Raw genomic sequence first — 15,804 nt, 5'->3', positions numbered from 1 at the left:
TTGAATGCGGATGTCTCTTCGAAAACCAACGCTTCTAAGAAGCCCAACTCAGAAATGGAAATGTACAGGTTAATTCTTCCATGAGCCCATTGTGTAGGATCAGCTTCCGATACTAAAGAGAATATGAGGACTGCAAAAAAATCTGACATTTCTCTAATTATTTGTCTATTTCATATTCATCCAATTATTTATTTGTATTCGATAATTAATTATCTAATTTCTAGTTATCTTGTAACAACGTCTTTCTTTCTTCTTTTCTCCTTTTTATTTAGAAAATGAATCTCACATTTCTCTAATTATGTCCTTATATTTCTCTATTTCCTATTTATCCAATGATCTATCTATAATTATGTCTTGATATTGTTCTATCTCTATCTCATATCTCTCTAATTAATTCTATCTTGTATCTATCTTATTTATCACATATATATATATATTTATCGGATTTAGATCTATCTTTCTATCTATATTACTTGATCGTTAAAGTCGTCTAAAATTGAGCAAGAAATAATAATAATGATGATTATCATTTCCTCTTTTTTTTAAAATAGATCTCTTTCTAAAAAGATAGATAAACAGACTTTAATATGGCCAAGAAATAACGAGACATTTTGTATCCTATCCCTCGTAACATATTTGTATTCCGCTATGTTATATCCTTTCCCTTCTCCTGACGGCTGCATTTAATGCACATTTAATAATACTGCAATTTCCATACCGCACGGACAATCCTGTCTAATTCTTATAAGGAGTGTCGGCCGCATCCCGCTGCCAGAGATTCCGGTGTGGCTGATATTTGGAGCAGGGCTGAGTGTGACTTTTAGGGCTGGGGTAATATTATCCCTGCACTGAGTAAACATTTATGCTCCTGTATAAATATAAGGGAATAAAAGCCGATGAGAGAGCAGGGAGTTTATAAATAAGAGGAGTCACCTGAATACAGGGGGGATTATGTATCACATACAGCACACAGGGCACATTGCACCTCTCGTCTCCTCCATGTGCGGCGGCTGCGGTTGCTGCAGTTTAGAAAACTTGCTTCACAGTTGTGTCTGGTTAATCGGTTCTGAGTAAACAGCAAATGGTCCTTCATTTGTACAAGAGGGAGGTTAGGACTAAATATAGCAGATCCCCCTGGGAAAAAGGGAAAGGACTTGTCTTCTTGAATTCACTTTTAGGCTCAAGAAGCTGCTGATCCGATGCTTCTAAATGGCATTGGATAACAGGGTCTCATTCCAGTCCTGATCCTTTGTTACTTATAAAATTACTTCTTCATATCTCAGTACATAGCAGTAATACCTCAGCCTGACAGGAGCTGGCTCAGGCCATTCACCCTGCGAGGAGAGGGCTGCTCCTTGCAAATCAGGCCTGATGCCTGACATAAGAAATACAGAAGAAGAGGAAGAAGAAATGTTTCATTCCGTTTGCTTCATTCAGCATCACAGAACTATTTGATTGCAACATTATTAGTAGATTATTGTTATTATTTTGTTACATTATTAGTATCATTCTTATGACAATATTATAATATTGAATTGCTGTTTTGCTGCGATCCCTGCTATTCTACTATTATTTATATCGCTGTTATTATTTTACTAGTATTTTATTATTTTATCTTATCACTGTTTTGCTGTTTTACCCTCGTGCTATTTGTAGAATTTCACTAGTACTGAATCATGATTGTCATATATTGTCAGTCGATTATTCTTATTATGCGTTTATGCGCCGTTTTACCATTTTAGAATTATTCTTGCGTTCCGCTGTATAATATGTGTGCGGCATCCGAAGATTTTTAAACCTTTCTTGCGCCTTATATTTTTAGATTTCTTTTGCTATTTTTGCAGTCGAGGCTCTTGTTTATGTATAACTGGATCTTATGTCACATTTAGGATTTCTTTGATCAGGATTTTTCTTTTATTCCGCTTTTTATATTTATTCTGTTTTATATTTTTTGCCTTTATTCTATTTTTGTATTTAATTATTAATTTCGACACATTGACAACATTTTACCATATTACATAATTAAGGCTTTTCTTTTTTTTTTTTTTTTTTTTAAGACTAGTTTATCCATAACGAGTTTTATAAGTTTGTCGGTATGCTTTATTTAAAATGTGCTTATTGAATAGAAAAATAAAAGCTAATGAGTGTAATTAGCAAATGACAGCTACAGCCCACCGCGAATCTGGAGAAATAACATGGTTGTCGGAGTTTCCACAGCTGTGTTTTTTTTGCTTTCATGGGGTCACAAAGTGAGAAAAGCAAACTAGCAGCAGACAGGTATCCATGTACCTCGGTCACTTGTGGGGATCTGCTGCTACTAGCAGTGTCCTCTAGGTGGCAGAGCGGCAATGCTGCAAACGGGGATTTGTCAATCTAGGAATCGTTTTCCTCTGCAAACCATTTCACGAGGTTTCTCTTCTTAAACAATTCATTTGCCAGGATAATTCGTTAACCTTCTCTCTGTGCATGTAATGCATATAAATAAATGTTAATTAATTTTAAGTTTAATTTACATTTTTGCCTGTGGGTAGCATTTGGCCATTTCTTGTACAATGGACTTTGGAATTATAGCGGTACCTATATAAATATATATATTTATACACACACATATATATATATATACTTATATATATTTAACAAAAAATGTATATTACAGGTTCACTATAAATACATTTTATTCTCTCTATCTAATAATTATTACGTCCTGATGAGGTGTCATTTAGGGCTCGGCATTAGGATTAGCTTCCTGTAATGGTTTTGGATGGTGGTGTCAGTACAGAGCTGAGGCTTTGTAATGTCATGTACAAGTGGTAGCTGCTGCAAGTGAACTTCAAGCCTCGTCCGTGTAACCCAGTCTTATTTTGTGCTTTTCTCTCAGCTTCAATAAACTATTTGACACACATGGGAAAACCTGACACTGTTAGTGACAGATGTCTATTAGTATAAAGCATAGCAGCCTGTCCTGCGGGTGTATTAAACGTAACCGGATACTAAACATTGAGAAAATGACCATGCTCTGCTCCTAACAGTTGCTGGACGCACATCCAGGGCCAACATTTCACTGGTGATTTACAACAATGGAAAAATATACCCTTCACTGCCCAGAAACATGGAATAGAGCAGATCCTTGCACCAAGGCACAACGCTGCTGCTATAACAATGTGTAAAAAAAAAAAAAAACATCATAAAAATAGGGTAAAAGCGTGGCGGCGTTGGAAAAAATGGGGCTAAAAATAATCGAACATAAGCACAGAGAGAATCTGTAATAAAAAATTATATATATGTATATATACACTGTATATATATGTATTTTCATTTATATACATATATATATATATATATATATATATATATATATATATATATATATATGGAAAATATTTATCCAAATTACAATAACCTAGCATAATAACAACAATGACTGTTTACATAAATGATAAATTAAACATATTTACAAAAGCTATAAAAAAAAAAAAAAATATATATATATATATATATATATATATATATATTTACACTGGTACATATTTGCTTCTGGAAATAAATATTCTTTTATATATATATATATATATATCTATCGACACACATGTGTGTGTATATATATATATATATATATATGTATATATATATATATTTCGACATATATATATATATATATATATATATATATATGTGTGTGTTATGCATTGAGCAACGGGCATAATTTCGAGGTTATCCAGCTTTGTACATGTATATAAATGACTAGAGCGCTCTGATTCTGTGCACCGTTGTGACTATTGTTAGGCTACGTCTGTATTGTGTATATATAAGCGCTGCTGCTTACACATTCCATACAGCGGCTCCAGACTGTAGGGAATATCCTTCCTTTTTCCCGGCTACAGTAGATGTATAATATACAGCCCCCTGAGTGTAAATGAATCAGTCAGCTGCTTCCAGCGTCACCTTATTATGTGATGTTATAATGTCACATCCCTGTGTGTGGCTGCAGATGTAATGGAACAGGATTCTCTGTTCACGGCGAGTAATAGATGGCGGATCTTACTGTGCGCTGTAGGACAAAGGCAAAAATCACAGCAAATTCTTGGATTTCGGGGAAGGCTGGGAGCACGTTTACATTAAAGAAATGTCCATGTTACAGCTGCAAAAAGCAGATGTTTTTCATACACTTGCAGCTCCGCGTGGCCTTCGTATTCGGTTCGTATTCGGTCCGTGTGTCCGTTTTTTTCTCTGCATGCCATGCGTATTTCACATTTGCAAAAAAAAAACTGAAACAAGCCAAATTTTTTTTCTGCATCTTTTTAACGAAACGGACCGCACGCGGATGGCATCCATGTGTTGTCCGTTTATTTTCTCTCCCTGTTGACTTGAACAGGCGAAACTTGTCCGTATAACGGATCAGCATAGTCTGTGTGAAAAAACTCGGTAGTGTTTGCTGCCTCATTGATTAATATAGGTCCATCTATCTATTGTGAAACCTTTTTGAGAGGACCACCCAAAATTGCATTGAAAAGCAGTCTTCTAAGTGTGTGGTACTAGCTCATATCTATCTATCTATCTATCTATCTCATATCTATTTATCTCATATCTATCTATCTCACATCTATCTATCTATCTATCTCATATCTATCTATCTATCTATCTATCTCACATCTATCTATCTCATATCTATCTATCTATCTATCTATCTATCTATCTATCTCATATCTATCTATCTCCTATCTATCTATCTCCTATCTATCTAATATCTCATATCGATCTCTGTCATATCTTTCTATCTATTGATCTATCTCATATCTATCTATCTATCTATCTCATATCTTTCTATCTATCTATCTATCTATCTATCTATCTATCTCATATCTATCTATCTATCTCATATCTATCTATCTCATATCTATCTATCTATATATCTCATATCTTTCTATCTATCTACATATCTATCTATCTATTTATCCATCTCATATCTATCTATCTATCTCATTATCTATCTATATATCTCATATCTTTCTATCTACATATCTATCCATCTCATATCTTTCTATCTATTTATCCATCTCATATCTATCTATCTATCTATCTATCTATCTATCTCACATCTATCTATCTCACATCTATCTCTCTCTCTCTCTCTCATATCTATCTATCTATCTCATATCTATATCTAAGTAATATACATATTTAATGAAGGAAAGATCTTTTGCTCTAATTGTTGGACCAATGCCCTGATGCATCTACAGTCCTGTACATAAGGGCTCATTCTGATGGTCATGTGACAAATACAGTATGTAGTTCAGAACTCTAGCCTTCCCTCACAAACTATATTGAGGTTCCCCCCCCGCCTCCCCATTATAAAAAAAGAGAAAGTGCATATGAGAAGCCACCTTTCTTTCCTGGTGTTTTTGGTGCCATATAAAGACACCTATGTGAAAAAAATGGCAAGGTAACAACCTGCTGCAATTGCAGAAAAATGCCACTGACCCCAAAAAACGCACGTCAGGCCCCCAAAAAATCACCCCACAGCACATTTAATTTTTTCTATTGACTGCGAGCTACCAGCCGGCCGCAGTGTTTACACATAGAAAAAGCAAAACAATTCCCCAATTAGTATTAAAAATATGTAATTTTTCTCTTGGGGTCTATTCACATGGGCACTTCTTCCGTATAAGGTGGACAGAACTCGCACGGGGAGAGAGACCATTCATTCTAATGGATAAATTCACGCACGCGATTTTTCATTCACACCGAAAGTCTGAAAAGTCCGAGTCTGAAAAATCGTTGCATGTCTTATTTTTGAGTGATTCTGGTTCAAGAATAACCCATTCTTTTCAATGGGAGTGTTAAAAAAAACAGATCACACTCGGATGTCATGTGATCCATTTTTAAGACATTTTACTATTGGGACCGCAAGTGATTTTTTTTGACGCACATGAAAAATGCGTGAAAAAAATGTACAAGGGGTGCAAAATGCGAAAATACATCATACACAAACATCCCAGTGAAATCGCAGGTAAATGGTCAGTTTTTCACTGTCGTATATTGCACTCGCCTGTGTGATAACTACCTAAGGCCTCATTCAGACAAGCTTTTTTTTTTGCGCACAGCACAAATAGCCGCGAAAAAAGAACGCGTCTATTAGAACCAATGGCTTCCTACTGAAGCGTTCACTCCAACAATTTATAGACGAGCAAAATACTCTCACCTGCAAAAGATGGGACATGCGTGACTACAATGCCGGCATCTAAGGTGCGTGCTGCGAGAGAAGATAGGACCGGACCCATCTTTGGTGCGCTTTGCGCAGGAGTTCCCATTGACTACTATGGGAGCTGGATTAACACACGCCACGCACCACGGATCGTGTAAACAAGCAAATGATGTGCAAATGTAGATTGCGCCTTTAGCTTAGTTTACACGATTTTTCCACATGCGAGCGGCGATCTTTTTGCGCAAAAAAAAACGCTCGTCTGACCGAGGCCTAAAAGTGATGTGTGCGAAACCACCCTTAGAGGGCTTCCACAGAGGTGCATGAGCCGTCTACCAAAAGCAAAGGGACTAAATAAATGGATAATTTATATAGAAGACATTTAGGAAACAAAATACATGAGACAAAAGCTACTTGGCGCAAGTGATATTTATTTCTGAAAGATGTGCCCCCTGTAGGGCTGGGTTCATGCACAGCGGTTGTGTTCGGACAGTGTTTTCATGATGCGGCAGGACTAGAGATGAGCGAGTAGTGCCTTAGCTGAGTATCTCCCCGCTCGTCTCTAAAGATTCGGGGGCCGGCGTGGGTGACAGATGAGTTGCGGCGGGGAGCGGGATGGGGGAGAGAGGGAGAGAGAGATCTCCCCTCCGTTCCTCCCCGCTCTCCCCCGCCGCTCCCCGCCCCCCGAATCTTTAGAGACGAGCGGGGAGATACTCGGCTAAGGCACTACTCACTCGAGTAATGTGCCTTAGCGAGTATACTCGCTCATCTCTAGGCTGGACACAACGGATGGCATTTTGGTACACTTTTTGAATTGGTCCGGTATCGTTAGCGGGACAAAACGCTGCAAGTAACACGTTCCTGTCCAGATCAGGGAGGCATCCAGCAGCAAAACCGATGGGCTGCATACTTTCAACTATGGAGTAAGTTCTGGCGCACCAGCGTTTGACTACAGTGTCAGAAGGGAAAAAAGTCTGAGGAAGCCGGCCTCAGATCCTGAATGACATAACTGCAGGGAAGAAAAACCTCAGAGGCGGAGCAAGATCACTCCTGTATATGTCCTGAGTATCTAGACCTACGCTGTGACATCCCCGTAGACTTCTATTGGCCAGACATATGTAAAAACTAAAAACGTGTCGCCTGGACACAACAAAAACATTAAAAAAAGCAAACCCATACAACCCATTTCCCGCCGGAAATCTTGCGGTTTTGCCGCAGCAAAAACGTAAAGATTTCCGCCGGGAAAGCGCAGCTTCAAAACCCGCGGCACTTTAGCCACAGGATTTGGAGCGGCTTGACCGCATACTTTTCCATGAGAAAACCGTGAGATTTCTGGCAGGATTCCGCCCTGTGTGAACCTAGCTATAGAGAGGAGCGCAGCCGCAATGGAAAAAAAAAATAGACATGCTGCGGTCGGGGAATCCGGCTAATGCCGGCTTTGCCATGACGGATTGGCCATCCTATGTGGAGGAGATTTGTGACAAATCTCGTCCACATGGCTGGCTAAACCCAGGATTAGCGGCCGTAGGCGGATTTGCTGCAGCAAAATTCCGCACGGAATTTCCGCGGCAAATCCGCCCTTTGTGAACCCAGCCTTAGGGCTCCCACACACTTACGTTTTTTTTTTACGCGTATGCAAATGGGACTTTCTAATGTTAAATACGCATCGCAAGTTTGTGCTTGGCGAATTTTATGCAGTGCGTTTTTAACATTAGAAAGTCCCATTGACATATGCGTTAAAAAACGCAAGTGGGTAGGAGCCCTTTAGGCATACCATACCCATATAGGTACATTGTTACATATGTCTACAGTATATACATATACATATACTGGCGTAACCATAGGTGATGCCGTTGCACCCGGGCCCAGGAGCCTTAGGGGGTCCATAAGGCCTCTCTTCTCCATATAGGGAGCCCAGTACTATCAATAAAGCATTATAGTTGGGGACCCTGTTACAGGTTTTGCATTGAGGCGCAGGAGCTTCAAGTTACACCACTGCGTTAAGGGGTTAAGAGTAGTTGGGGGGCCCCAAAATAAACTTTTGCACCCAGGCACATGAGCCTTTAGCTACGCCCCTGTATATATATATATATATATATATATATATATATATATATATATATATATATACACTTTTTTAATATATACATGAAATGTGATGTGAGAAGCTCCAAAAGATGGACTTGCATTATTTTATGGTGCAAGGCGCTGGTGTACAAGTACTCCAACAAATAAGTGGCGCAAGGAAGAGACGTGTCCCCAGAGGTGTGAGCTGTACCGGGTGTATAACGCAGCATGCACCATCTTGATACATTTTGCTCAGTTTACCCCAACATGACTTCATTTCCCTTTAAAAAGCACCCAACTTTCTCCAGAGCCCGCCTAAATATTGCATCCCTATTACAAGTCTGAAGTATATGAAAGCCGTCATCTTGAAAGGCATTGCAAATGCATATCGCAGCCTTGTGCACATAGCTGTGTTTGGGCTGGCTATCACGTGGACTCTGAACAGAGCCTCCATTGAAGGCTATAGGTCTACATTGTACCTCTGGACGCCTTCAAAATGTCACTTTTTTCTCACAACATTTTTGCGAGACCAAAAGAAAAAAAACAAAAAACATTGTGGCCCGCCGCGTCACATGTCGTAACATGCAGACGATTTTCTCAAGGGGAGAACACGGTACTCTAGGTCCCCTTCACACGGGCATATTTGCGTGCACTAAGGATGGAACCTATTGATATCAATGGGTTCGGTCACATGCGTGTATTTTCCCGTGCAATCCGGTTGCGTAAAAAAACTGAAACGCAGCACGCTGTATTTTTCTGCACATTTGCGCCCCCACAGTCCCCATAGAGATTAATGGGGATGTGCAAATGCGCATACAGTACGCCAGGAGATGCGCAAAGCACTGCATAATTGCGCAGGAAAGAAAACACATCTGGAACTCATTAGACTAATTAGCCATATCAATATTTTTTTGTCGCGTGTAAATGAACATGCCTTGCGGGCACAAAAAGAACAGTAATATACACCGATGTGCTGCAAAAAAGCATCGTTCATTCCAAAAATAAACAGCATTCTGGAGCGCACAAATACGCATACGCTTGTGTGAGGAGGGCCTTATGGAGGCGCCATAGGATGGAACTGGAATGCCTAGAGATCCATAGTAGAGATGAGCAATTATACTCGCTAAGGCACATTACTCGAGCGAGTAGTGCCTTAGCCGAGTATTTCCCCGCTCGTCTCTAAAGATTCGGGGGGCGGGGAGCGGCGGGGGAGAGCGGGGAGGAACGGAGGGGAGATCTCTCTCTCCCTCTCTCCCCCCAGGTGAGTTGCGGCGTACAGCGGGGGGGGAGCGTGGGGGAGAGATATCTCCCCTCCGTTCCTCCCCGCTCTCCCCCGCCGCTCCCCGCCCCCTGCCGCCCCCCGAATCTTTAGAGACGAGCGGGGAGATACTCGGCTAAGGCACTACTCGCTCCAGTAATGTGCCTTAGCGAGTATACTCGCTCATCTCTAATCCATAGCACACACTTAGGCACTGCGTTGGCCTCTGATGTGGTCCGTGCACACAACTATCCTATGTTCATGGGGTTGAAAACAACGCATCGCGTGCACCTTGCAAATAGTGCGATGCTACTGCTGGTCCAATTGACAGCAATGGGTGGTGCGATGTGAGAGCACGCACGAGATTGGACATGCCGCGATTTCCTTCCCGCATTGCATTGCGGTACCATGCAGAGAAAAAATTGCTTGTGTATATGACACCATTCAAAACAATAGGGTTCATATTTGTGCTTTTCGCTACGCACAAATCTTGTGCGATCTTCTCGCCTGTGTGAAGGCAGCGTTAGGCTATATATGTAAACCCGCCAATCCAGCTTTTGTTCCCCTCCAGCATTGTAGGAAAGTGCCAGTGGGGAACCAAAGCCGATCTCATAGTTTTCTATGGGACAGTGGAAGGCATCCAACTTATCAGTTTTGGTGCCGGATGCCTCTCTGCGCTGGAAAGAAAAATGGTACATGCGCAAAAATGACATCAGTTATGTCCAACTCCAGCATGAAAACACTGGCCGGACATAACAGATATACGGGAACCCAATCTTACAGATAGAGTATTTTGGTCGTTCCTGGCTTTTGACTCCAGGATCTCCATAATTCCAAATTTTACTCCCATACTTAGGTCAAGTTCATACACGAGGGAGCCCTGGTCATACTGGTGCAGGTCATAAGGGAAGAAACAAAGACTAGGGAGTATGAATCCAACTTAAAGGGGTTGTGCCAAGATGGCACCCCTCGGTTCACATGGCCTATAAGGTATATCAATTCCATAGAGCGAAGTCCCCTCTCAGGATCCTCCTCTATGTCCCAGAATGGAGAGCCACTCGGTAGGAGCCGGTCTGGTCCTGCAGACTTTCTGCTGTCCTGTTATTGCAGGATGGCCATTCATGTGAACGGTGGTCCTGTAATACTATATTTTCACTGCAGCGGAAATGTCAGGTTGGCCACAGCTTTTTCTGGCAAAATCAGCCATTTCCCCAGGAGGCCAAGAGAGGAACTCAAGGCATTCACTTCAAGGGAAGAGCGCTGCACCAACAAACCAGGCCACTGTGCTACAGACGGCGTTCCAACAGTTTCAGTCTGGTGCAACTTATTCTAATCAACTGATTGCATCCGTCCCGAACAAAGGACCCCCCGCTGATCTGCTATTGGTGATCAACCCGGAAGATAGGTCATGAAGAGTTTTTCTCCTGGAAAACCTCTTTAATTGCTTTTTTTTTTAAACAGCGCCACTCTTGTCCGTGTGGCTGTATATGGTATTACAGATCAGCCACTTTTATTTGACTAGCAGAAAACCAGAGAAAAAAAAATCATAGAAATTCACAAGGACATTAATGTCATCATTTACAATCCTTTTTTCTTTCAAAGAAATGTAAAAGGGATTTAGTGAGCGAAGGGGCAAAAACTTTCCATTCTGTAAAGATTATTAAAGAGAATTTAAGATCATATTTGGTTTTAGAGTGGAGCTCTGTTCACATTGGTGTCATGGCTTACTTTCGTAAGGACGCATTGCCGGAACCATCGAACTACAGATACCAATGGCTCCTGACAGACCCCGCTGACATACAATGGGGCCCGTTGGTTACTATTCTTGATGTCGATTGTGATAGAACTGCCGGCAGAGGCTTCCATGCAGATGTGACCCAAGCAGTGTCGTACACAGAAGAGAGGGGGCCCATAGCAAAGATTAAAATATTAAGGTGTTGGAATTTAGCACACAAGATCGAAGGGTTCGGCGTTTCTTTTCCCCTCCTTTCCCTGACCCCCTAAGACGTTTTCAACCCCCTTGTTTTTGAGCAATCAATTTCCTCTGGAGAGGGAAGTCATACATTGATTCCAGCCATTAGAAAAGGGGTAGAACCAAATATCGCTGGGCCCCCTCTCTCCACGAGCCCCTAGCCACCACATGTCCTGCCTCTATGGTACGTAAACCCTTGGAACCAAGCCTTTATTACAATTGAGTCTCCATTAAAGGGGTTGCCCCACTAATAGATCTTATCCCCTATCCACAGAATAAGGGCGTCTGCATATTATGGGCGTATTTTTTTAAACGCAGTGCTCAGCAATACACATGTAATATCGGTATTCACTGCATGTTTTGTGTACCCATAGACTATAGTGCTGCGTATTAAGCACGTAATATGCACCAAAATAGGACAACGGATTTTTATTCCCGCGCATAATATGACTGAACGGCCCAATATAAATCAATGGGCCTTTAACACTGCGTATTACGCTCGCAAAAAATACGCAAGTCATACGCAGCCTAAGGCCTTAGTCAGACAGGCGTTTTTTCGCGCGATTTGCGCATGCGCATGCGATTCATGCATATATAGAACCAATGGTTCGCTATGGTATCGGTCACATGTCCGCTTTTTATGCGGATATGCGATAAATTATAGGACACGACGATTCGCAGATCGCGCCTATCTGCGTTCGGCGTTTTATGTGCGCACCAAAATCATTTACTGCAGCTAGCTGCGTTTTTTTGTCGGCCAGTCTAAGTTTCATGCGCATTTTGATGTGCACGGCGATTTTTCTCCGGTCAGACGGGCGTTTTGCTGCGACGATTAACGCGGCTAGGTGCAGATTTTTCCCGCGATTTTTCGCCCCCGGTCACGCGATTTACGCATGCGCATCCGTCATACGATCCGCAAATCGCGCGAAAAAACGCCCGTCTGACTAAGGCCTAAATATGCTTGTATGAGTGAGCCCTAAGAAATAATTAGCTGATTGTGGGGGCTATCTTTGGCAGACAACTGAAAGAAATGTAGTTAGTGGGGCACATCACTGGTGTAACTATAGGGGATGCAGGGGATGCGGTTGCACCCGGGCCCAGGAGCCTTAGGGGGCCCATAAGGCCTCTCTTCTCCATATAGGGAGCCTAGTACTATAAATAAAGCATTATAGCTGGGGGCCCGGTTACAGTTTTTGCATTGGGGCCCAGAAGCCTCAAGTTACGCCTCTGGGGCACATGCTCAACTATCGCACCATTCATGCAAGACCTTCGGAATCCCTATGTTCACGATCAGTAGAGGGTCCCATAGGTTGGACCCCCACCGGTCAGCTAGTTATCCCCTATCCTGTGGATAGTCGAGCACATATAACAGTATATAGCACTATAACTAGAGCAGCTGATCGGTAGGGAAGTTTCTACATTTTCAGTCCCTCCTTCCATTAAAGAACACTAGAGTCAGCCTCTCTGGACTAATAACAGATGACAATAGATTGTATCCAATGGCAGAAATGAAAACGGAAAGAAGACACTTATTAGGGTTACTATCTCTTTAAACAAGTCAACATGTGCGGTAATGAAGACGTATGACAGAGCTATAGTCAATGAACCTGTGTATAACGTAGAGTAGGGTTAAACCAATTACAGGAAAATGCACGGTCCAGACTCTATTATAATATTACTGTAGTCCAGACGTGAAAATACATAAAACACACAATGCAGTTCCTTGAATATTTCATGTCTTTGTAATATATAGCGGATGTGTAATCACAGGAATATCCACTATTTATATGGATTGTCAGCCGGCCTGGCTATATGCCTCTCCATATGACTACAATATACAAGTGAAGAATGACAGTAGGCCTGGACTTTTGTAAGGGCGTATGTGAGGGGTCCGGCTGATCTATGGGAGCTTTCCTCCACATCATTCTATTCCCGATGACTCATTATAATATGGTGATTTATATTTTATAAGCTATTTCCCATGGCTACTGGCTATGATCAACACGGCCCATTCAATTTAAGATTTGTCCCCAAAGTTAAATTGGAAGGAGTAACAATTTTGTTGGGTATGATAAATCTAATATTTGACGACATGAGCTGCAGGGTCAGCGAGAGGGAGGTTCAAGCAAAACATCTGTAGAGAAATAGTTCTGAGTTTTGTTCTGGCGCCGGCGGGCTTTGGTAGAAAGTCTGCTGTTTTGTAGAAATAGTGTCACTATCGTCCATAGGTGGTGTTTGGTATTGCAGTTATTGTACCAACCCTGAGCTACATTTTGTTTCATACTCCAGAGCTGCACTCACTATTCTGCTGGTGGAGTCACTGTGTACATACATTACTTATCCTGTGCTGATGCTGAATTACATCCTGTATTATACTCCAGAGCTGCACTCACTATTCTGATGCTGGAGTCACTGTGTACATACATTACTTATCCTGTACTGATCCTGAGTTATATCCAGTATTATACTCCAGAGCTGCAGTCACTATTCTGCTGGTGGAGTCACTGTGTACATACATTACTTATCTGTGCTGATCCTGAGTTACATCCTGTATTATACTCCAGAGCTGCACTCACTATTCTGCTGGTAGAGTCACTGTGTACAAATGTATTACATTACTTATCTTGCACTGACCCTGAGTTACATCCTGTATTATACTCCAGAGCTGCACTCACTATTCTGCTGCTGGAGTCACTGTGTACATACATTACTTATCCTGTACTGATCCTGAGTTACATCCTGCATTATACTCCAGAGCTGCACTCACTATTCTGCTGGTGGAGTCCCTGTATACATACATTACTTATCCTGTACTGATCCTGAGTTACATCCTGTATTATACTCCAGAGCTGCACTCACTATTCTGCTGGTAGAGTCACTGTGTACAAATGTATTACATTACTTATCTTGCACTGACCCTGCGTTACATCCTGTATTATACTCCAGAGCTGCACTCACTATTCTGCTGGTGGAGTCACTGTGTACATACATTACTTATCCTGTACTGATCCTGAATTACATCCTGTATTATACTCCAGAGCTGCATTCACTATTCTGCTGGTGGAGTCACTGTGTACACATATATTACATTATTAGGGCTCAGCCAGATGAGCATTTTTTTGTGCGCGCCCATGTGCGCAAAAAAAAAACGCGTCTTTCAGAACCATTGGTTTTTTTATGAAGTGTTCACTTGTCCCTTTTTTACAGGCGCAAAATCTTTGCACCTGCAAAAGATAGGACATGCATGCACCGCATAGGTCCGTGCTGCGCGTAACGATTCCCCGCAGGGAGTCCCCTCATCACTGGATACTGACAGCATTGTGACAGTGTTTAGTGATGATGGGACTCCCCGCGGGGATGAAAGAATCCCCTGTCACAGCTGTGGCAGAGGATCGCAATGCTCTGCCATTGCTTTCAATGGGGCCGGCGTTGCAGCCGTCCCATTGAAAGCAATGGGATGCAGGCAACCCCCCCCCCCCCCCCCAATGATTTTCAAGGAAGGGCTTGAAATACAAGCCCTTCCCTGAAAATCATCCCCAGCTGCTGTAAAAAATAAAAATACGTCACCTCTCCGCCGCTGTCGGGACTCTGGCGCGTCTTCTCGCTGGCTCCCTGGAACTGTTCTGAAGCACTTTCTTCTGGCTGGAGATTTAAAAATCCCCGCCTCCTGAAAGTTCTGGGTCTGATTGGCTGAGCACTCAGCCATTCACAGGCAGCACTCAGCTGTCATTCATATCTATAATATGGTCTTCCCTGCTTTAAGGACAGCTCTGCTTTGACCCTACAGATCTCAAAATTGTAAGGCATACCAGAAGCCGGACACCTGTTTGTCGCTTGTGACGTGTCAAGTGAATTTAGTAAAAATCCTTTTTTAAGAAATCCTAAGACCTCGTTTAACACACAAAAGCCTGCAATTTCTATCAACAAATACATCCACTATAGAGCAGTTTATGGCAATCCGTGGTTTGCTAATAGACTACTGAATAAGAGCAGCCCTAAATAGTCAAGTAGTCTGAAATATAGAATAAACTGATAGGTTTTGGGAGTTTTAACACGGATAAACACCAGGATTCCTCACTGATCAGAAAAATGAGACGCTTTTTTAAAGCATTACCCAACATAGCGCCACTCCTGTCTATGTGGCTGTGTCTAGTACCGCAGCTTAGCCACAGCTCAGCCTCTATTAAATGCAGCTGAGCTATAGTAACAGACAGAGCTGCATATAAATCAGCGTTACTGTGTTGAGTACTGCAGTGGGGTCCTCCTTTTGTTGACCAGCAGTGGTCAGGGGGGTCATACTTCACACTG

At 41.9% G+C, this 15,804-nt stretch overlaps 1 long non-coding RNA gene across 1 annotated transcript in view; it reads right to left on the bottom strand.

The window, feature by feature from the left end:
- Positions 1-15,804, bottom strand: part of LOC136621885 (uncharacterized) — a 45,699-nt gene that overhangs the window by 6,581 nt on the left and 23,314 nt on the right. The gene's annotated exons all lie outside the window — the stretch shown is intronic.

Source organism: Eleutherodactylus coqui, chromosome 3 (genome assembly GCF_035609145.1).
Source record: "Eleutherodactylus coqui strain aEleCoq1 chromosome 3, aEleCoq1.hap1, whole genome shotgun sequence".
Taxonomy (NCBI): Eukaryota; Metazoa; Chordata; class Amphibia; order Anura; family Eleutherodactylidae; genus Eleutherodactylus; species Eleutherodactylus coqui.
This window is presented reverse-complemented; position numbering and strand designations above follow the sequence as displayed.